Below are 22,408 nucleotides of genomic sequence, written 5' to 3'. Positions count from 1 at the left end.
TGATGCCATCCAGCCATCTCATCCTCGGTCGTCCCCTTCTCCTCCTGCCCCCAATCCCTCCCAGCATTAGAGTCTTTTCCAATGAGTCAACTCTTCGCATGAGGTGGCCAAAGTACTGAAGTTTCAGCTTTAGCATCAGTCCTTCCAAAGAACACCCAGGACTGATCTCCTTCAGAATGGACTGGTTGGATCTCCTTGCAGTCCAAGGGACTCTCAAGAGTCTTCTCCAACACCACAGTTCAAAAGCATCAATTCTTCGGCTCTCAGCCTTCTTCACAGTCCAACTCTCACATCCATACATGACCACTGGAAAAACCATAGCCTTGACTAGATGAATCTTAGTCAACAAAGTAATGTCTCTGCTTTTGAATATGCTATCTAGGTTGGTCACAACTTTTCTTCCAATGAGTAAGCATCTTTTAATTTTATGGCTGCAGTCACCAGCTGCAGTGATTTTGGAGCCCCTCAAAATAGTAAAGTCTGACAGTGTTTCCAGTGTTTCCACATCTATTTCCCATGAAGTGATGGGACCGGATGCCATGATCTTCCTTTTCTGAATGTTGAGCTTTAAGCCAAATTTTTCACTCTCCTCTTTCACTTTTGTCAAGAGGATCTTTAGTTATTCTTCACTTTCTGCCATAAGGGTGGTGTCATCTGCTTGATGTTTCTCCCGGCAATCTTGATTCCAGCTTTTATTTCTTCCAGTCCAGCATTTCTCATGATGTATTCTGCATATAAGTTAAATAAGCAGGGTGACATTATATAGCCTTGACATACTCCTTTTCCTATTTGGAACCAGTCTGTTGTTCCATGTCCAGTTCTAACTGTTGCTTCCTGATCTGCATGCAGATTTACTCAAGAGGCAGGTCAGATGGTCTGGTATTCCCATCTCTTTCAGAATTTTCCACAGTTTATTGTGATCCACACAGTCAAAAGCTTTGGCATAGTCAATAAACCAGAAACAGATGTTTTTCTCTGGAACTCTCTTGCTTTTTGCATGATCCAGTGGATGTTGGCAATTTGATCTCTGGTTCCTCTGTCTTTTCGAAAACCAGCTTGAACATCTGGAAGTTCACAGTTCACGTATTGCTGAAGCCTGGCTTGGAGAATTTTGAGCATTACTTTACTAGCATGTGAGATGAGTGCAATTGTGTGGTAGTTTGAGCATTCTTTGGTATTGCCTTTCTTCGGGATTGGAATGAAAACTGACCTTTTCCAGTCCTGTGGCCACTGCTGAGGTTTCCAAATTTGCTGGCATATTGAGCGCAACACTTTCACAGAATCAACTTTCAGGATTTGCAGTAGCTCAACTGGAATTCCATCGCCTCCACTAGCTTTGTTCATAGTGATGCTTTCTAAGGCCCATTTGACTTCACATTTCAGGATGTCTGGCTCTAGATGAGTGATCACACCATCGTGATTATCTGGGTCATGAAGATCTTTTTTGTACAGTTCTTCCGTGTATTCTTGCCACCTCTTCTTAATATCTTCTGGTTCTATTAGATCCATACCATTTCTGTTCTTTATCGAGCCCCTCTTTGCCTGAATTGTTCCCTTGGTATCTCTAATTTTCTCGAAGAGATCTCTAGTCTTTCCCGTTCTGTTCTTTTCCTCTATTTCTTTGCCATGTTGGGAGGTATCTAATTTGCTACTGGAGATAAAGCAGAGGGCAATTACTAATAGCTCCAGAATGAAGGTAGTGGTTGGGCCAAAGTGGAAATGCTCAGTTCTGGATGTAGAGTATGTTTATTTTATTTCCTAGTGATTTATTAAACTCTTAACTATGTGTCAGACACCATGCTTAGATGGCCTCTCACATGATCTCATGTCATTCCCACCAGAACTTTATGAATTAGATTTATTGACTATTTTACAAAAGAGGAAGTGAGAATAAGAAAGGTTAGATAACTTTTTCAAGATGTTGCCTATGAATGGCGGAGTAGAGAATTGAATGCGTTTCATTTGTTTTTGTTTTGAATTCAATGCCTCTCCTCTAACATGCTCCAAACTGTCTTCACTACCTCCTTATACTTACGTGGAATTGCTTCTCTCTTGTACTGGACTGAGGGAGAGTCTGCACTGCACTTCTCTCTGTCTCTTTTTTCTTACTTGTGTAGGAGGGAAGGCAAATCTGTTTCTTATGGTACTTCACCCGTCTTCTGTCCATGGCAGACACCACGAGTCGATGATTACACTCTGTTCCAGTGAGTTATCTCAAGAATTCCTCTCCCCCTTTTCTACAGGAAGTCACTCCCAGTTAGTTAGCAATGAATCCTATTGCTATTCCTGGCCTAGAACAATGCCTTTCACATAAGTGTGCTTAGCAAGTTGTTGTTAGAGTTGTTGTTACTATTTTCTTCATTTAACAGATGAACAAATAATAGAGAATTAAATAAGAGGCAATTCACCTGGAGATACTAATGTCTACCCCATTCGGTTTGGGGAGGAGTAATTGAAATAATGCACCTGCTGCTGCTGCTGCTGCTAAATCGCTTCATTCGTGTCCGACTCTGTGGGACCCCATAGACAGCAGCCCACCAGGCTCCGCCATCTCTGGGATTCTCCAGGCAAGAACACTGGAGTGGGTTTCCATTTCCTTCTCCAAATCATGAAAGTGAAAAGTGAAAGTGAAGTCACTGAGTCGTGTCCAACTCTCAACGACCCCATGGACTGCAGCCTACCAGGCTCCTCCATCCATGGGATTTTCTAGGCAAGAGTACTGGAGTGGGGTGCCATTGCCTTCTCCAATTAATGCACCTAGAACCTCTCAAATAATGTCTTGGCACAAGGTAACTTAGTTATTAGTAGAACTACTCAGAAGCACACGTGTTGTATCCATAGAAATAGGAAGGCAGTTGGCAGTTGCCAGGGGCTGAAGGGAGGGAGGAAGGGATGAGGTGTGACTACTTAATGGGTATGAAGTTTCGTCTTGGGGTGATGAAAATGTTTGCAACTAGATGAGGTGGTGATTGCATAACATTGTGACTATACTAAAGGCAACAGAATTGTACGGTTCCAAATGGTTGATTTTGTGTCATATGAATTTGCCCTTCATTAAAAAAATTCAGAGGTTGTATTGGATGGGACAAGATGAGGGAGATCTGAGACTGAGTGCTGCCTTCAGTTTTGCTCCTTGGGCCCCTTGCTTAACTTGCCTTAGTCCCAGCCCTGGTAATGTAGCCAGAATTTGAACCTAGGCCTTTAGTTCTCTAAGTAAGGGTTCTTTCCACTTGAATCAGTTGCTTTAGAAATCAGAGAAAGTCTGTCCTCATTGGTGGAGAGTTGTGATTGGTGTGCTGATAATTGTATCTGGAGGAGGTGCTGTCCTCAGCTCAGGCAGGAAAACAAGTGAATTTTTAAAGCCCTTTATAGTTTACAAAGCAGTTTTAGAGAACAATGGGTTGCAAATAATAGGAACATACTGTACCTGAGTAACTCATCTAATGAGCATAGTCAACATGACTCAAAGGGAGGGGTGGGTAGGAAGGAAAGTCTTGAAAGTTTATAGTCAGAAACTTCTCTTCCTGCACTTGGAGTCTGTCGTTACTGACTGCAAAGGAAATGCAAAGACTTCAGAATGATATCTATTAAAAGTGAAGTGACATCATTCTCCTCCCTGGTCTGTAAGCAGCTCCACTGAGCTTGCTTGCAGCATTAATGGGGCTGGTGACAGTCGCTTAGTCTAGGCTAAATAGACCTTAGGGTGCAGTCATGACTTTGCCATAAGCGTGAAGTGACTGGGAGAGTCCTCATGAAAACAAATAAAATCTCGGATCTTCCACAGCTAATCTCTTTGCAGTTTGCTTTATTTATAACTGTGTCAATGTGTTGTAGCAACAACCCGTTTTGTATACAGAGCCACTCATTGCTCATTAATAAACAAGAAGATATTAATGAACAGTCACCTCTCATTTTAAGGCAACGTGACATGTAGACCATGGCTAAGAATTAAGTAGCAAAAGATGGTTTTAATTTATTACATGTTGTTCTTGTCTCTATGTTAAAGGAATTTTGAAGTGGCCTTGACCTGATTTCTGGTCAAAGGGGCAGCCAGTGTCCAAGTGCAAGCTCACATGTCTGCCGTCTATCTCCTTGTAGCCCTGTCCCTAATGTGCCAGCAGAGCAGAGGGGAGTGCACAGAAGCTACTTCTGTTGCTTACAAAACACTAAAGAAATCTTGACACCCTTTTCAGATATTTTTTCTTTCTTTCTTAAAGCATAAACCTTCTCCCTCTGCCACTGGAGATATAAACGGCATGTTTTCTGTCTCCCAGATCTGATAGTCTAATGGGAAGATGGTCATAGAAAGAACTATCTGTGATATAGGTGATAAGGATCACTCTAAAGGGACTGAGTATGAGGTGAGTAGACAGAAGATGTTTAACTGTATTGATCCTATTGGCCTTAGGGGTGTGGTATGGGAGCAGATTAGTGGGGGGTTGAGAGAAGAGATAACATTTAAACTGAACCTTGAAGGATTTCTTTGGATGATGGAGTGGTAACAGGGTGTGTGTGTAGGACGTGTGTGTGTGTGTTGGGGGGGGGGGTGTGGTGTATGTGTGTGTGCGTGTGGTGAGGACAGAGAGGACACTTTTGCAGAGCAATGAAAGAATACACAACTCAGCACTTAATTGAGTTTAGAAAGAGAAAGGCTGAGTGTTGCATGGCTGGAATGTGGGAATTAACTGGAAGGGAAAGAATGAGTTGAACAAATCTTGTGTCACTATTTCATTAGTGACAAAAAACAAAGATGTGGAAAAAATTAGGTGTTCTACTCTAAGTTCACAAAAATAACAATGTAGAGAGTAATGGAAAAATGGTACAAAGGGAAAAAATGATTCTTTGAGATGCTAAGAGGGACAAAGCTTTCTGTATTCCTAGGAATGATTTTATCATCATTTTAGACTTCAGATGTTGGAAAATGTACCATGGAGGGCCTGTCTGAGCAAAGCTATTAAGAGAGATGGTACTTTAATGGTCTATGTTGCCAGGTCAGCATGCTGAAGTAGGCCTTTGGCTTGTGGCCTCTCTTTGTGACCTTATGTGGGGTCACTCTTTCTTTGGTTTTCATTTTCAACATTTTAATTTCCAGATTTGTTTTGGTGATTAACTTTTTTGGTTATTCATATATTTAGGTGAATTTTAGGTGAAAAACATTTGTGTTTAAGTAAAATTTCTATACCCTTAGGGTTGATTTCATTGGCCTGGGGTTAATTTTTCCTCCTTGAGGAATATAATTCTGTTTTTGCCACAAGACTCAATGGGAAACTTTATCATTACTTTTGAGTACGTTGAGTATTCTGTATCAATTACAATGATATTTGTCAGAATTTAGAAATTGAAATATATGTGCTGAATATTTGCCAGTCCCGGTGAGCTCTTCCCTGGTCTCCATTCTGTTCTGTGCCCAGCACTGACTGGGCTTCCTTGCCTGTTGCTGTCCAAGACACCAGCACATCAGAGAGAAGCTCCATCCCTCCCTGGGCTTGGGTTATCACTCCTTCCCCTTCTCTCTGCAGGCGTGGGGATGCTAAGGCTCCCTCTGGTGCCTTACCATCCTTGATCAGTGTGCTGACCTTCATATCCACACCCCCCACCACCTCACATCTTTGTAAACTCCTCTATTGCTCATATGAATATTTTGCGTTTCCTGCAGGACCCCAATAATGCATTACTTAGGTATATTCAGAGGAAGTATATTGAAGATGTATATATGGTAATTTGCATTCATATAAGTAAGTTTATTACAAAAACTGAATTTAGGAAACAGCTTTTTTCCTTTACATTAAAATATAACGTAAAAATTATTTTAAAGATATTCTCACAACTAACAACATGCTCCAGGACTCTTTATTCCTCATTTCTTGAAAACCGCTCAGCCAGAATCATGTTTGACTATTATTGCTGCTGCTGCTGCTAAGCCGTTTCAGTCATGTCCGACTCTGTGTGACCCCACAGACAGCAGCTCACCAGGCTCCCCATCCCTGCGATTCTCCAGGCAAGAGCACTGGAGTGGGTTGCAATTTCCTTCTCCAATGCAGGAAAGTGAAAAGTGAAAGTGAAGTCGCTCAGTCGTGTCTGACTCTTAGCGACCCCATGGACTGCAGCCTTCCAGGCTCCTCTGCCCATGGGATTTTCCAGGCAAAAGTACTGGAGTGGGTTGCCATTGCTTTCTCCATGATTATTATTGAAGAGTCATATTTTCAAATATTAGAGAACCTAGTTGAACCTAAAAAAAAAAAAAATCCACACAACTCATCTTGCATACAGTTTAAAAGTCCCACCCAAGTCCTCTGCTCTCACCTCAGCTAAGATCTAACTCAAAGCTTGGGGTTTGGCAGTGTGAAAGATGGACATTATCTGTTCTTTCACTCTTTCCTTTCCTCCCTCCCCACCAAACTCTAATGTTATGGATTTCTTTTTATTTGGCTGTGCCATGTGGAATCTTAGTTCCTCAACCAGGGATCTAATCTGGGCCCTGGCAGTGAAAGTCCTAACCACGAAAGCACCAACGAATTCCCCTGCATTTTCTTACATATCCAGCCTATGAGTGAGCCACCAGCCTCCCTTATCTGACAGGCCCTGGCTTCTCTGAGTAATTCATTTGAAAGCTTCCTCAGTTGGCTCCAGGCTGGGTAAAAACATCCCTTTCTCACCTCTCTATATAAATTCACCTTTGACAAACTTCCTTTCTGATGAATCTCTAATTTTATTTTTCATAAGCTTCTGGGGAGGTGAGCAGTGGGTTAGTCTGGCCCTCTCTTTAACAGTTTCTGAGAGGATATGTCGCTAGAAGGATGTTTCAATAGCTTTGAGGTGTTCAGTAAAATTTCCTGGTTAGACATCAGGAAATGTCTAATCTCACATCCTATTATGTTTGCATGCATTAAAAGGCATATTAAGAAAAGAAAAAGAGGATATGGATGGAAGAAAGTGAGAAAAAATTAGTGAAAAAATAGAAGTGGAGAGAGAAGAAAACCAAGAAACTAGACCCCTCACCTTGATGTCCTGAAATTCCCGCTGATGTCTTGCCTTTCTTTCGTTGACTGTCAGTCAAACATTGCCCTTGGATGCTAAATTATGATATTTTATTTAGAAAGAATTCCATGTAGTGAAAGAAGTGATAACTTCAAAAAGTAAAAAATAGACATTCAGAAGCACTGTAGTAAATTGCTAAATTTACTTTTTAATAGTAGTGGACTTTGAATTTGTTTCTCTGACATCCATTTCAGCTTCCTTGACAACCATGATGTTTAGGAGGGATGAATGAACCTTATCTTTAGAGTCAGAGGAGGGCCCTGATTGATCTGAGTCTCTCAGAGTAATCCTATATCCTTGTTGCAATGACTGATGCAGGTTTAAGCCAATCAGAGCATTGTATTTATTTCCCATCCTATAAAGATTGCATCTGAGTTGTCCAATAAGGGTGAAGCTTGGGACTTTCGTATGATGATGTTTCAAAAAACTGGCTGTGGCCTTCGTTCTGCCCTTGAATGTGACTGTGGAACTACCATGAGTGCTGCTGGTGGTCATTTCATGAGGCCAGCGCATGAACAAAGCCAACATTTGAAGGCAGACAGAACTGAGAGACCTGCAGAAAAATTGAGTGAGAGCCTAGACGGAACCATGTCTGGGACCGCCTCATGGAAAGTCCTATGGACTTTTTAGTTAGAGAAGCTAGTAAATTCCCTGATTTTTTTCTGTAGGGTGGCAGGGGCTGTGTTGGGTCTTTGTTGCTACAAGCAGGCTTTTTCTAGTTGCAGTGAGTGGGGGCTACACTCTGTTGTGGTGCACAGGCTTCACAACAAGTGGTTTCTCTGATTGCAGAGCACAGAATCTAGGACACACAGACTCAGTAGTTGTGGCCCATGGGCTTAGTTGCCCTGCAGCATGTGTGATCTTCCCAGACCAAGGATTGAACCTGTGTCCCCTGCATTGACAGGAGGATTCTTAACCACTGGACTACCAGGCAAGCCCAGTTCCCTGAATTTTTAAAGACATTTGAATAATGTTTCTATTATTTGCCACAGAAATAATTTCAATTGATTACATTTTTGTTGCATTTGAGTAATTTAAACTGAATTAAAACAAAGGATCCTCATTAAAAGACAATATACACTTAGAGCTTTTGAATAGACTTCTAGTTTTTCATACATGCACATTGCAAAGGATCAAAACTAAAATCACAAAAGCTGAACCTCATTCCTTCATTCACATAGAATAAGGGCTATGGAATTGCAAGGAAAACAAACTTTAATATTACAGTTGCTTGAAGATAAAGGAAAAATTATAGATGAGCCAGCATTGGAATGGTTTGAAAGATCCAGCTATTTTGGCATAAACTTCTGCCACACTAGGCAGAATAGAAATAAAGAAAAAATGATGTGAGTTCGAAGTCTACTGTTTGTCAGTTACTTTCATAAACATTATCACACCGAATTCTTACAATAATAATCTTTTGAGATTGTCATTATCCCCTCCCCCACCTCCACTCCCATGTTACATTTGTGGAAACAGCCTCAGAACAAAAAAGTAATTTGTTCAAGATCATATAGTTATTTAGTATCAGAGGCAGGGTTTGACTCCAGATTATGCTCTTTTCACAACCTCCATGTTTCTTTATAAGATATAGCTGGAAACTACAGGGGTCTGTAGGCAGTCAGGATTGGAGCAATTTAGAGTGCGTTTATCAGTTGCTTTGTGTGCCGGAGATCTGTTTTACTGCAGACCATAAGCTTTAGCTTTTTTGGTATTATTTAATTTACAAACAAGTCTGGTCCTCTGCCTTGGGAATAGCAAACAAAAAGGAAGAATTGGATTCAGTAGTGTTTGCTTCCATATAACCTAACTAAACATAGGATGCCTTATTCTGATGCACTGCTTCCTTCTCGTTTTCCTAAAAAGATTCACGAACCCTCTGCCAATATGATAAGTGTTGGGGGAAATGAATTTCTGAATTGTCATTCTAGGAATTGCCTTTTGCAGCTGAAACTTCACCACTTAGTTAAGCCTTCCCCTGCCATCTGCTCAGCTCCAAACTGCTGCAAAGGTTGAGAGGATCTGCTTAAATTACAAAGAACCATATCTATGATAGAAACTCCATGCCATGAAATCTTCTCTAATTTTTCCAGCTTGACAGACATTGGCTCCAGAGGACCACACTTTTAGGATCACCAGGGTACTATCACAAGGTATCAGGTCTTCAAAGGCAGCTTTTCCACAGCATTTAGGACTGTCACCTTCTCTACCTGTGAAAGTATCTTCATGGGTGCTTATTAGTAGTAATATATTAAAAAAAATTAATAACAAAGTTCCATTAGTCTTAGAATAGGTTATCTTACCACTGACAAAATACATATTATCTCTTTTAGTATAATAAAATTAAAAAAAAAAAAGATAGCCTTTCATTAACAGACTGTAGTTCACAAAAATTCACTGGAACTAACCTCATAATCCACACTTGCAAACTCATCTTGTCCCCAGCTCTGGAGCCAGTCAGGTCTGGGAGAATATATGGAAATTTCCATCAGTTTTTTTTAAAACATATATTGTTAAAGTATTTGTCTGACTGCACCAGGTCTTAGCTGCTGCATGCAGGATCTTTAGTTGTAGCATGTGGAACCTTACTTCCCTAACAAGGGATTGAACCTCAGCTCCCTGCATTGGGATCATGGAGTCTTAGTCACTGGACCACCAGGGAAGTCCCAGGAAACCTCCATCAGTTTTGATGACTTGATATCATCTCAGTCTGTTGGTATATGTGAAAGTGACCTACTGAGCACACAGCAGGCATTGTTCTTCAGGTCTGATTGTTAGATTCTTTCCCAGTCTGGAGAAGAGTCTTGTTATTTTTCTGGAGCCTCCTTCTCTGTCTTTCCTCCCTGTGTTAGTTTAACAAGGACGGAACTTCTTTTATGATCTGTTCAGCCCTTGTAAAGGCCTGGGTAGGTCTTTGACGCTTACTTCCTTGTATCTCTAACTTTTACTCCTTAATTTGTCCACTCATTTGTTCATTTTTTAGGCAATTTTTGCCAGTTTGTTAATGCTAGTCAAGGCAATTCAAAGTGTCTTAGGTCGTGCTGTCTAGAAGCAGAGATTGATATGGGTATTCTTAGCAAATGATTTAGTCCTTTATAGGGAATGCTGTAAAGCTGGTTGGGAAAGAGAATAGGGCCAGGGTGCTACCAGTTGCTTGTAGGTTATGGACCACCCTTGGAGGTGGGCTTAGGTAGAGGCCAATGTGAGCTCACAAGCACCTCCTGTCAGGCAAGGACAGTTCCTCTGGGAGACTTGGTGTGTGAGCCATGCACTCATAATATCCGAGGACTGGGTGGAACTCAATAGTATCTGCATCACAAGATACCTGATATTTAGTCTTTGAGTGACTCCATAGAAGAGGGTCATTGTGGAGATGGAGTGATGGAGCTGTGTACATAAGAGCACGTAAACCAAGGTAGGTGTCAGTATGTACGTGTGTGGGGGAGGGGGATGGAGCAGATGAAATGTGGAGGAGAGAATTTCCTTAAGGAAAATTTCCCCAAGGCAATGACTCAGAAATTGAGGCTTGAAGGGTGAGTGAGACAGATGATGGAAGAGAGAGGAAATTTCAGCCAGAGAAATGAGCATGAATATTTGTACATAGGCTGTGTTATGACTTTGGTTTGCCTTAAACATTTTAACCTCTCCTGGGCCCCCTTCTCCATGAAAAATATTAAAAGTTTCATTTTATGACTTGTTATTGTTTAGTTACTAAGTTGTATATCCAATTCTTTGTGACCCAATGAATTGTAGCCCCACCAGGCTTTTCTGGCCATGGAATTTCCTAGGCAGGAATATTGGAATGGGCTGCCATTTCCTTCTCCAGAAGATTATCCTGGCCAGGCCAGGGATTGAACCCACATATCCTACATTGGCAGGCAGATTCTCTACCATTGAACCATCGGGGAAGCCCCAGTTTTGATATGCTATCAAGCAAACTCTTCGGAGAAGGCAATGGCAACCCACTCCAGTACTCTTGCCTGGAAAGTCCCATAGACGGAGGAGACTGCTAGGCTGCAGTCCATGGGGTCGCTATAAGTTGGACAGAACTGAGCAACTTCACTTTCACTTTTCACTTTCACGCATTGGAGGAGGAAATGGCAACCCACTCCAGTGTTCTTGCCTGGCCTGGTGGGCTGCCGTCTTTGGGGTCACACAGAGTTGGACACGACTGAAGTGACTTAGCAGCAGCAGCAGCAGCAGCAGCAAGCAAACTCTTAAAAACATTTTACTTTTACAGTATTATATGATACAGGTTAAAATGGCAGCATTTGTGATTAATTGCGGGTGAGGAAACTGAGGCTTAGAGATATGAAACTATTTAGCAAAAAGCCATGAAGGAAATTGTATAAACAACCTGAGAATCCACTCTATTGCTTTTCAGTGAGTTCCAAGGTTGGAGGCAGTTACCCAGCTGGATCCCCACGAAAGGCAAAATTTTCCATTAGAAGTGGTTCAGGCTTACACCACCAAAGTTTCCATGTGCATCCGCAGTTGTGGGCAGTCAAGCAATGACCCAGCTGGTCATAGGAAGTCTGTGGACTAAATGAGGGGTTTCTATTCAAATTTAAATGAATATATATAACTAATCATTATAATATAATGATTCTCAATAATCATTGAGAATATTGGTATTCTCAATGCCAATAACTCAATAGCATAGAAAGAGGTTTTTGCTTTTGTTTTCCATTATGGGTGGGGGTGTGATAAACTCAGAATGGGCTCCATTCTCTGTCAGTGACAAGCTCAACAACTGAGCATTGAGCATTTCAGTTGTTCTATAGCTACGCACATAGCTCATGGGAACTCAATAGTTGATTTAATTGATAGTTAGTCACCTGGGGAGAAACAAATGGATTTGAAGACCCAAGAAATCAACCACTGCACTAATGGAAGAAGTTCATGGGCTTTCTTCCTTCTGCAGAGAGTCTGGTTCATCTTTTGAACATAATTAGTTGACATTTTCTTCCAGTAGCTTGTACAATTCTTCCCATGATATGTTGACTACACTTGTATTTTTTCTATGTGAGCACAGTCATATTTTATTGCTTTATTGGAAACGAGAGTCATTATGTTACCTGCTAATTGAAGTTAATGTTTTCTTGGACTGACACATTCTTGATAGACCAGTAGACAGTTCTACGGAAAAGGATGCTGAGCCTCACTGAAGGTGGAATAGGAGTTCCTTTTGAAAATGTTTCTCAAGTTTTCCCTGTAATAGGAGTTACCTAGAATGTTGGTTAAACATTCAGAATTCCTGGTTTATCCTTTGGGGATGCTGATTCAAAGGTGTTAGGCTATGTCCCTGGAATATGTATTTTAACAGCCATGCAATGTTGCCATTAGGGAAGTGTGGCAAACATTGTCCTATGAAGTAGGATTTTGAAAAAGTGATCAGAGACAGGGAGTGCCTGATTTTCAAATACCCTCCACATTCCGATGGTGGTATTTCTTTCTTTCTTAGTTCTACCTCCCACTAACTGCCTTTCAGTCCCATCCCACATGAGTGGCTTGACCTACAGATTTAGCGTGTCCTCTTTGCTTCAGGTCAGCCTACTATTTCCATCCCATTTCAAGTCATTCCCTTTCCATATGCTTTAGTCACAGTGGTACCAAACTATTTGTTCTTCCATATCTATCTCAAGCTCTTCAAACCTTTTGACTTTTTTTCCCACTCCATTTTCTCCATAGAATGTCTTTTCTCATTATTTTGCCCATTGAACTTTTATTTCTTCTTCAAGAACTCAAACATAAATTCCTTAGAAGTCTTCTGCAGCTTCTATAGACAGAGTTAATTCTTGCCTCTATGTTTTCATCACACTTTGGATTTCTCTTACCCATAATTCATTATGTTGTGATTATTTGTTTACTGTCTCTTTCAGTAGGCAGCATGGATAGGAACAATGTCTTCATCTCTGTATAAGAGTACTTAACAGAGTGCCAGGTATAGTAGGATTTATATAAATGCTTGCTGAGTGAACTTTAGACTTCTAATAAGTGAAAAGCAAAGGAGAAAAGGAAAGATATAAGCGTCTGAATGTAGAGTTCCAAAGAATAGCAAGAAGAGATAAGAAAGCCTTCCTCAGTGATCGATGCAAAGAAATAGAGGAAAACAACAGAATGGGAAAGACTAGAGATCTCTTAGAGAAAATTAGAGATACCAAGGGAACATTTCATGCAAAGATGGGCTCGATAAAGGACAGAAATAGTATGGACTTAACAGAAGCAGAAGATATTAAGAAGAGGTGGCAAAAATACATAGAAGAACTGTACAAAAAAGATCTTCCTGAGCCAGATAATCACGATGGTGTGATCACTCATCTAGAGCCAGACATCCTGAAATGTGAAGTCAAGTGGGCCTTAGAAAGCATCACTATGAACAAAGCTAGTGGAGGTGATGGAATTCCAGTAGAGCTGTTTCAAATCCTGAAAGGTGATGCTGTGAAAGTGCTGCACTTAATATGCCAGCAAATTTGGAAACCTCAGCAGTGGCCACAGGACTGGAAAAGGTCAGTTTTCATTCCAATCCCAAAGAAAGGCAATGCCAAAGAAGGCTCAAACTACCACACGATTTCACTCATCTCACATGCTAACAAAATAATGCTCAAAATTCTCCAAGCCAGGCTTCAACAATACATGAACCGTGAACTTCCTGATGTTCAATCTGGTTTTTGAAAAGGCAGAGGAACCAGAGATCAAATTGCCAACATCCGCTGGATCATGGAAAAAGCAAGACCGAGTTCCAGAAAAACATCCATTTCTGCTATATTGACTATGCCAAAGCCTTTGACTGTGTGGATGACACTGAACTGTGGAAAATTCTGAAAGAGATGGGAATCCCAGACCACCTGAACTGCCTCTTGAGAAATCTGTATGCAGGTCAGGAAGAAACAGTTAGAACTGGACATGGAACAACAGACTGGTTCCAAATAGGAAAAGGAATATGTCAAGGCTGTGTATTGTCACCCTGCTTATTTAACTTCTATGCAGAGTACATCATGAGAAATGCTGGACTGGAAGAAGCACAAGCTGGAATCAAGATTGCCAGGAGAATATCAATAACCTCAGATATGCAGATGACACCACCCTTCTGGCAGAAAGTGAAGAGGAGTAAAAAGCCTCTTGATGAAAGTGAAAGTGGAGAGTGAAAAAGTTTGCTTAAAGCTCAACATTCAGAAAAAGAAGATCCTGGCATCTGGTCCCATCACTTCATGGGAAATAGATGGGGAAACAGTGGAATCGGTGTCAGACTTTATTTTGGGAGGCTCCCAGATCACTGCAGATGGTGACTGCACCCATGAAATTAAAAGACGCTTACTCCTTGGAAGAAAAGTTATGACTAACCTAGATAGCATATTGAAAAGCAGAGACATTACTTTGCCAACAAAGGTCCGTCTAGTCAAGGCTATGGTTTTTCCAGTAGTCATGTATGGATGTGAGAGTTGGACTGTGAAGAAGGCTGAGCACCGAAGAATTGATGCTTTTGAACTGTGGTGTTGGAGAAGACTCTTGAGAGTCCCTTGGACTGCAAAGAGATCCAACCAGTCCATTATGACAGAGATCAGCCCTGACATTTCTCTGGAAGGACTGATGCTAAAGCTGAAACTCCAGTACTTTGGCCACCTTATGCGAAGAATTGACTCATTGGAAAAGACTCTGATGCTGGGAGAGATTGGGGGCAGGAGGAGAAGGGGACGACAGAGGATGAGATGGCTGGATGGCATCACTGACTCGATGGATGTGAATCTGAATGAACTCCGGGAGTTGGTGATGGACAAGGAGGCCTGGCGTTCTGCGATTCATGGGATTGCAGAGTCGGACACGACTGAGCGACTGAACTGAACTGATCTGAACTGAATAATTGTATATGAAATATTATACAATAACTTATAAATACATTTTTTATAGAAGTTCATACATTCATTCATTCATCCATTAATCCAACAACTATCTGTTGAACCACTAATCGTATGCTAAGCATTAGTGATTCAGTGATAAACACAGAACAGATATGATCCTGGCTTTCATGGAGTTTTGGGTGAAGTGACATGAAAGTTGCTTGGTCGTGTCTGACATTTTGTGACCCCATGGACTGTAGTCCACCAGGCTCCTCTGTCCATGGAATTCTCTGGGCCAGAATACTAGAGTGGGTAGATGTTCCCTTCTCCAGGGCATCTTCCCAACCCAGGGATTGAACCCAGGTCTCTCGCATTGCAGGCAGATTCTTTACCATCTGAGCCACCAGGGAAGCCAAATATATCAGTAAAATAATTGCATAATGAATAAAAGTTTGCTACAATAAATAGAAATATGGGGATAAGCATGTGGGGGCAATGAAAGCATATAATAATGGAGGTTGAGAGGTAACAATTGATCTGAGTGCTCACAGTGAGAAGAATTATTTAGGGAGAAAGCAGAATGAAGAGTCTTCCAGGCTCAGGAAAAAGCCTAGTCAAAGGATCCAGGGTAGGAGGGAGAATGGTAAGAATGAGAGGCTGAAAGATGGATGGTGTATCTGGAGCAGAGAGAGAAAGTGACTTAAGACCAGAGAAAAGGCTTGTCTACCTGGAGCATATGGGTGTTCATGGGCCTATTAAAAGTTTTGTCTTTAAATGCATTGGGAAAGCAATTTAAAAAACCCAGTGATTTTGGTGTGCTATTGCATTTTTGTGGGGATTTATCTAGTCAAATGATGACTTGATTTACTATTTATTTTGATTACGCAGACTTCTTCAGGACAGGAAGCATGTTTTGTATTTGTTCAGAGTTCTCAGAATCTAGCAGTATACAATAAATAGAGTGGGTGACCAAAGGATGTGTGTTTCTTGTTATATTTCAGATTCTTGAAAGTGAGGCATTATGTAAACACACTTAGAAAGAAACTTATTTAACCAAATCCATTGGATAACTTATCACAACATTACAATTTGTGTTAAAACTGTAAAAAACATGTTCATTATGGTGAATGGACAGCTGGTTATCCACTACTATCTTAACCAACAAAGACTGTTTCTTTAATGTTTGGGAAACTAATAGGGTTCTTCCCATTTCCAATAATGTTATTTATCACTCATGATACTTGAAATTTTACTATTACAGAATCATAAAGACTCTGGGGTCTTTAAGAGTCCTCTTTGAAAGTGTAAATACCTAATTGGGGGTAAGATATATACCAACATTCAGCAACTTCTGCCTCCATGGGGATTCAAATATAAAGGAACTATATCTATTGGGGATAAAGCAGAGGCATTGGTGATGTAGAGGCGATGTTTACCAGATGGCTAGTCCCTCAGTTTTGCTTCCATTGTCACCTCCAGAAATTGTTTTGCAAATGATGGCAATGATTGTGCTACTCACTGTAGCTGAGTCTATGTGGAATTTGATTTCACAATAAAACAGAGAATCCTTTTCCTCATAACGTCTGGGACACTGAAGTTTAATAGTATCATGAGGGACAGTGCAATGAACTTTGGGGGATAAGTTGCTCTGTCACACAAGCTGAGCCAGTGGCACTATCTGCCAAAGACTTTGTGTTTCAATGGACTTCTCAAATCTATTCAGAAACAAGTTCTTTCCGTAAGACCAGAATTTCTTTAGAACATCAGTGGCCCTGATAGTAAAATAGTGCTTTCTGATCTTCCATCAAATTTTCCAGACTTTTTTATTTGTCCCATTGCTCAATACATTTCTAGTTGCTGGAGGAGACATGAATGAGAAAGAGAGCCTTTGTTGAGATTATGGGGTGAGGGTTGTTCTTCCAGAATATTTCACGATGATTTGAAAAATTAAGAACTCTGTGCATGACAGGGAAACATTTCCATTGAACGCATTCTATAAGACTTCTTATTTCCCTCTAGGGCTTTCTCCACTCTGCCTGGTAGTTTTCTACAACATCACTTTCTCATTTAGGAATTGTTCTTCACTGAATGAATTATGAACTATGGAAAATCTTATATTAAAAATATTTTTAAATGAATAAAGTCATTCTGTTCTTCAATATAACTACTTTATTCTGTAACATATTCATAAGAGATGCCATAGATCTTACTGGTAGTTTTAATTAAGAAAAATCATCACCAAGGAATATGATTCTGACACACTAAATAAAGACCAAACCTTTTTTTTTTTTTTTTTCCCAAATTCTTCTTCTGAGAGATGCTCATCTCAGGTCCTATCCTAATCTGTCTAAAAAAGTCTAAGTCAGGGAACAGCAAAGTGTAGGACAAACCTGACCAATAGCTCCCCCTCCCCCTTTTATTTTGTAAATAAATTTTTATTGGAACATAGTCACACCCATGTTTAAGTACTGTTTTGCTGCTTCTGCGCTGCAACAGCAGAGCTGAGTAGTTGCAACAGAGAATATATGGCCCACAGAGCTGAACATACTCATTCTCTGGGCTTTTATTTTAAAAAGTTTGCCAACACTGGTCTAAGATATGTTTCTGTAGATCCTTTGACTATCATTTAAGCTACAAGTTCCTTGAAAACTCAGACCATATATGATTTCTCTTTGTCTCTTCAGCGTCTGTCACACTATTGTATTGGAAAGAAGTGCTCAAGTTCAGGATAAATGAAAGTAACTGAATCCATCTGTATAAATACTCATGTTCCCCTTCAACTCCCAATATTAAAGAATATGGGAAAAAACCATTATAGGGAGATTTCCTATCAAGACAATTTGGGGTTTATTTTTAGGAAACCTGCATCAGTCGGGCAAACTCTGATCTTCAGTTTAGTTCAGTTCAGTAGCTCAGTCATGTCTGACTCTTTGCAATCCCATGGACTGGAACACTCCAGTCCTCCCTGTCCATTATCAACTCCTGGAGTTCACTCAAACTCATGTCCATCGAGTTGGTGATACCATCCAACCATCTCATTCTCTGTCGTCCCCTTCTCCTCCCACCCTCAATCTTTCCCAGCATCAGGGTCTTTGCAAATGAGTCAGTTCTTCCCATCAGGTGGCCAAAGTATTGGAGTTTCAGCTTTAGCATCAGTCCTTCCAATGAATATTCAGGACTAATTTCTTTTAGGATGGACTGATTGGATCTCCTTGCAGTCTGAGGAACTCTCAAGAGTCTTCTCCAACACTGCAGATCAAAAGCATAAATTCTTCGATGCTCAGCTTTCTTTATAGTCCAACTCTCACTTCCATACATGACTCCTGGAAAAAGCATAGCCTTGACTAGATGGACCTTTGTTGGCAAAATAACGTCTCTGTTTTTTAATATGCTGTCTAGGTTGGTCATACTTTTCTTCCAAGGAGAAAATATCTTTTAATTTCATGGCTGCATTCACCATCTGCAGTGATTTTGGAGCCTCCCAAAAGAAAGTCTGCCTCTGTTTCCACTGTTTCCCCATCTATTTGCTGTGAAGTGATGGGACTGGATGCCATGATCTTAGTTTTCTGAATGTTGAGCTTTAAGCCAATTTTTTCTTCTTTGCTTTCTGCCACAAGGGTGGTGTCATCTGCATATCTGAGGTTATTGATATTTCTCCCAGCAATCTTGATTCCAGCTTGTGCTTCTTCCAGTCCAGCGTTTCTCATGATGTACTCTGCGTATAAGTTAAATAAGCAGGGTGACAATACACAGCCTTGATGTACTCCTTTTCCTATTTGGAATTTGGAACTCTGATCTTGATGACCTGTAAAGAGTTGCTACTTTTCTTACTCTAGTATTCCAGAGATGGGAAAGCAGGAAAGGATCAATGCAAATTTTCTGCCCCAGGAGAATTTCCATTCCTAGTGATTTCCCCAAGTACTTAAAAGGATGTCTTAGTGTCAGGTGCTAGGTGTCTTAGCCATGAAATAGCTAAGAGGGCATGCTGGGGATATTTGTATTCCCCACTCACTCATCCCAGCAGGTAGATTCTGTTTCAACATTTGGTATTATGTGAAAAAAAAAAAAAAAAGGCTTCAGGGAAGTAAATGTAGCTTGCTCTCTGTTCTCTTTTACTTTTGTTTGAATGCTCCTAGTTGACTTCCCTATATATGTAAATTGGGAAAATGACTAGAATGTAAATCAGTTTTTTAAAAAAGTACACAGATCTGATCTTGTTTGAATAGGCATTGGAAAAGACTCAGGAAAATAGTTTTGGCTACTTTCCTTAATCATCAAGGCAGAGAGCAAATATATACTAAGTCTATTACCACTCTGCCCCTTCTCACCCTTCTGCTGTAAGACATCACTAGTAGATCACTGTGCTCTTTCAGAGAGCCTCAGAATTCATCTTAATATGGTCCAAGAAGCCACCACCAACTAGTCAGAATTGGAATATGGGATGGAACCTTACTTTCCAAAGCTGTTTTTATATATGTCTAACTGTGAGACTGGTTGGATCTGGTTGGATCCAACCAGTTCAGTTCAGTTCAGTCACTCAGTCGTGTCCGACTCTTTGCGACCCCATGAATCGCAGCATGCCAGGCCTCCTTGTCCATCACCATCTCCCAGAGTTCACTCAGACTCACGTCCATCGAGTCCGTGATGCCATCCTGCCATCTCATCCTCTGTCGTCCCCTTCTCCTCCTGCCCCCAATCTCTCCCAGCATCAGAGTCTTTTCCAATGAGTCAACTCTTTGCATGAGGTGGCCAAAGTAGTGGAGCCTCAGCTTTAGCATCATTCCTTCCAAAGAAATCCCAGGGCTGATCTCCTTCAGAATGGACTGGTTGGATCTCCTTGCAGTCCAAGGGACCCTCAAGAGTCTTCTCCAACACCACAGTTCAAACCCATCAATTCTTCGGTGCTCACCTTTCTTCTCACATCCATACATGACCACAGGAAAAACCATAGCCTTGACTAGACAGACCTTAGTCGGCAAAGTAATGTCTCTGCTTTTGAATATACTCTCTAGGTTGGTCATAACTTTTCTTCCAAGGAGTAAGCGTCTTTTAATTTCATGGCTGCAGTCACCATCTGCAGTGATTTGGGAGCCCAAAAAAGTAAAGTCTGACACTGTTTCCACTGTTTCCCCATTTATTTCCCATGAAGTGATGGGACCAGATGCCATGATCTTCGTTTTCTGAATATTGAGCTTTAAGCCAACTTTTTCACTCTCCTCTTTCACTTTCATCAGGAGGCTTTTTAGTTCCTCTTCACTTTCTGCCATAAGGGTGGTGTCATCTGCATGTCTGAGGTTATCTTGATTCCAGCTTGTGCTTCTTCCAGTCCAGCGTTTCTCATGATGTACTCTGCATATAAGTTAAATAAGCAGGGTGACAATATACAGCCTTGACGCACTCCTTTTCCTATTTGGAACCAGTCTGTTGTTCCATGTCCAGTTCTAACTGTTGCTTCCTGATCTGCATACAGATTTACTCAAGAGGCAGGTTAGGTGGTCTGGTATTCCCATCTCTTTCAGAAATTTTCCACAGTTTATTGTGATCCACACAGTCAAAGGCTTTGGCATAGCAATAAAGCAGAAATAGATGTTTTTCTGGAACTCTCTTGCTTTTTCCATGATCCAGCAGATGTTGGCAATTTGATCTCTGGTTCCTCTGCCTTTTCTAAAACCAGCTTGAACATCAGGGAGTTCACGGTTCATGTATTGCTGAAGCCTGGCTTGGAGAATTTTGAGCATTACTTTACTAGCATGTGAGATGAGTGTAATTGTGCGGTAGTTTGAGTATTCTTTTGCATTGCCTTTCTTCGAGATTGGAATGAAAAGTGACCTTTTCCAGTCCTGTGGCCACTGCTGAGGTTTCCAAATTTGCTGACATATTGAGTGCAACACTTTCACAGCATCATCTTTTAGGATTTGAAACAGCTCAACTGGAATTCCATCACCTCCACTAGCTTTGTTCATAGTGATGCTTTCTAAGGCCCACTTGACTTCACATTCCAAGATGTCTGCCTCGAGATTAGTGATCACACCATCATGATTATCTGAGTCATGAAGATCTTTTTTGTACAGTTCTTCCGTGTATTCTTGCCACCTCTTAATATCTTCTGCTTCTGTTAGGTCCAGACCATTTCTGTCTTTTATCGAGCCCATCTTTGCCTGAAATGTTCCCTTGGTATCTCTAATTTTCTTGAAGAGCTCTCTAGTCTTTCCCATTCTGTTGTTTTCCTCTATTTCTTTGCATTGATCACTGAGGAAGGCTTTCTTATCTCTTCTTGCTATTCTTTGGAACTCTGCATTCAGATGCTTATATCTTTCCTTTTCTCCTTTGCTTTTTGCCTTCTTTTTTTTTTAAAAAAATTATTTATTTATTTATTTATTTAAATTTTAAAATCTTTAATTCTTACATGCGTTCCCAAACATGAACCCCCCTCCCACCTCCCTTCCCATAACATCTCTCTGGGTCATCCCCATGCACCAGCCCCAAGCATGCTGTATCCTGTGTCAGACATAGACTGGCGATTTGATTCTTACATGATAGTATACATGTTAGAATGCCATTCTCCCAAATCCTCCCACCCTCTCCCTCTCCCTCTGAGTCCAAAAGTCCGTTATACACATCTGTGTCTTTTTTCCTGTCTTGCATTCAGGGTCGTCATTGCCATCTTTCTAAATTCCATATATATGTGTTAGTATACTGTATTGGTGTTTTCCTTTCTGGCTTACTTCACTCTGTATAATCGGCTCCAGTTTTATCCATCTCATCAGAACTGATTCAAATGAATTCTTTTTAACGGCTGAGTAATACTCCATTGTGTATATGTACCACAGCTGTCTTATCCATTCATCTGCTGACTGACTCGCCTCTCTTCTTTAACCAGTCCATCCTAAAGGAAATCAGTCCTGAATATTCATTGGGAGGACTGATGCTGAAGCTGAAACTCTGAAACTTTGGCCACCTGGTGCGAGGAACTGACTCATTTGAAAAGACCTTAGTGCTGGGAAAGATTGAAGGCAGGAGGAGAAGGGGACAACAGAGGATGAGATGGTTGGATGGCATCATAGACTCAAGGGACATGAGGTTGAGTAAACTTTGGGAGTTGGTGATGGACAGGGAGGCCTGGAGTGCTCCAGTCCATGGGGTTGCAAAGAGTTGGACACAACTGAGCGACTGAACTGAACTGAACTGAACTGAAATGTGAGACTCTTATTTCTTCCTTAGCGCCTCATGTGGTAATTGATCCAGGTCTTGAAGGTAGTAACAGAGGAGGCCTGGCAAACCAAGGCATTCTCAGCAGAGTGCAGTGCACAAAGATATTAGTGACCAGATGGAGTAAAGCAGTGTGTGCATTGGAAAGTCATATGAAATGAAGTTGGAACAGAAAAGAGTATCCAGATTTAGGTGGACATTGGCATCCAGGCCAAGATGTTTGAATGTGATTTGTAAAAGCAGTGTTCCCAAAGGAGAGTCAATGTTCTCCAGAGAAACAAAATCAATAGGATACACACACACAGACACACAGTCACACACAC

General features: G+C 40.9%; 1 protein-coding gene across 6 annotated transcripts in view; it reads left to right on the top strand.

The window, feature by feature from the left end:
• Positions 1 to 22,408, top strand: part of LOC121818625 (spermatogenesis-associated protein 31D4-like) — a 201,702-nt gene that overhangs the window by 159,377 nt on the left and 19,917 nt on the right. The window contains exon 1 of one of the 6 annotated variants that reach the window (XM_060410901.1): positions 4,103 to 4,361. The exons of the other annotated variants lie outside the window; for them this stretch is intronic. The gene's annotated coding sequence lies outside the window, so the exon portion shown is untranslated. Of the gene's footprint in view, positions 1 to 4,102; positions 4,362 to 22,408 lie in introns of those variants that run through there. 6 annotated transcript variants of the gene reach the window in all.

Source organism: Ovis aries, chromosome 2 (genome assembly GCF_016772045.2).
Source record: "Ovis aries strain OAR_USU_Benz2616 breed Rambouillet chromosome 2, ARS-UI_Ramb_v3.0, whole genome shotgun sequence".
NCBI classification, from domain to species: domain Eukaryota; kingdom Metazoa; phylum Chordata; class Mammalia; order Artiodactyla; family Bovidae; genus Ovis; species Ovis aries.
The sequence above is the reverse complement of the archived record's forward strand: the minus strand, read 5'-3'. Positions and strand labels throughout refer to the sequence as shown.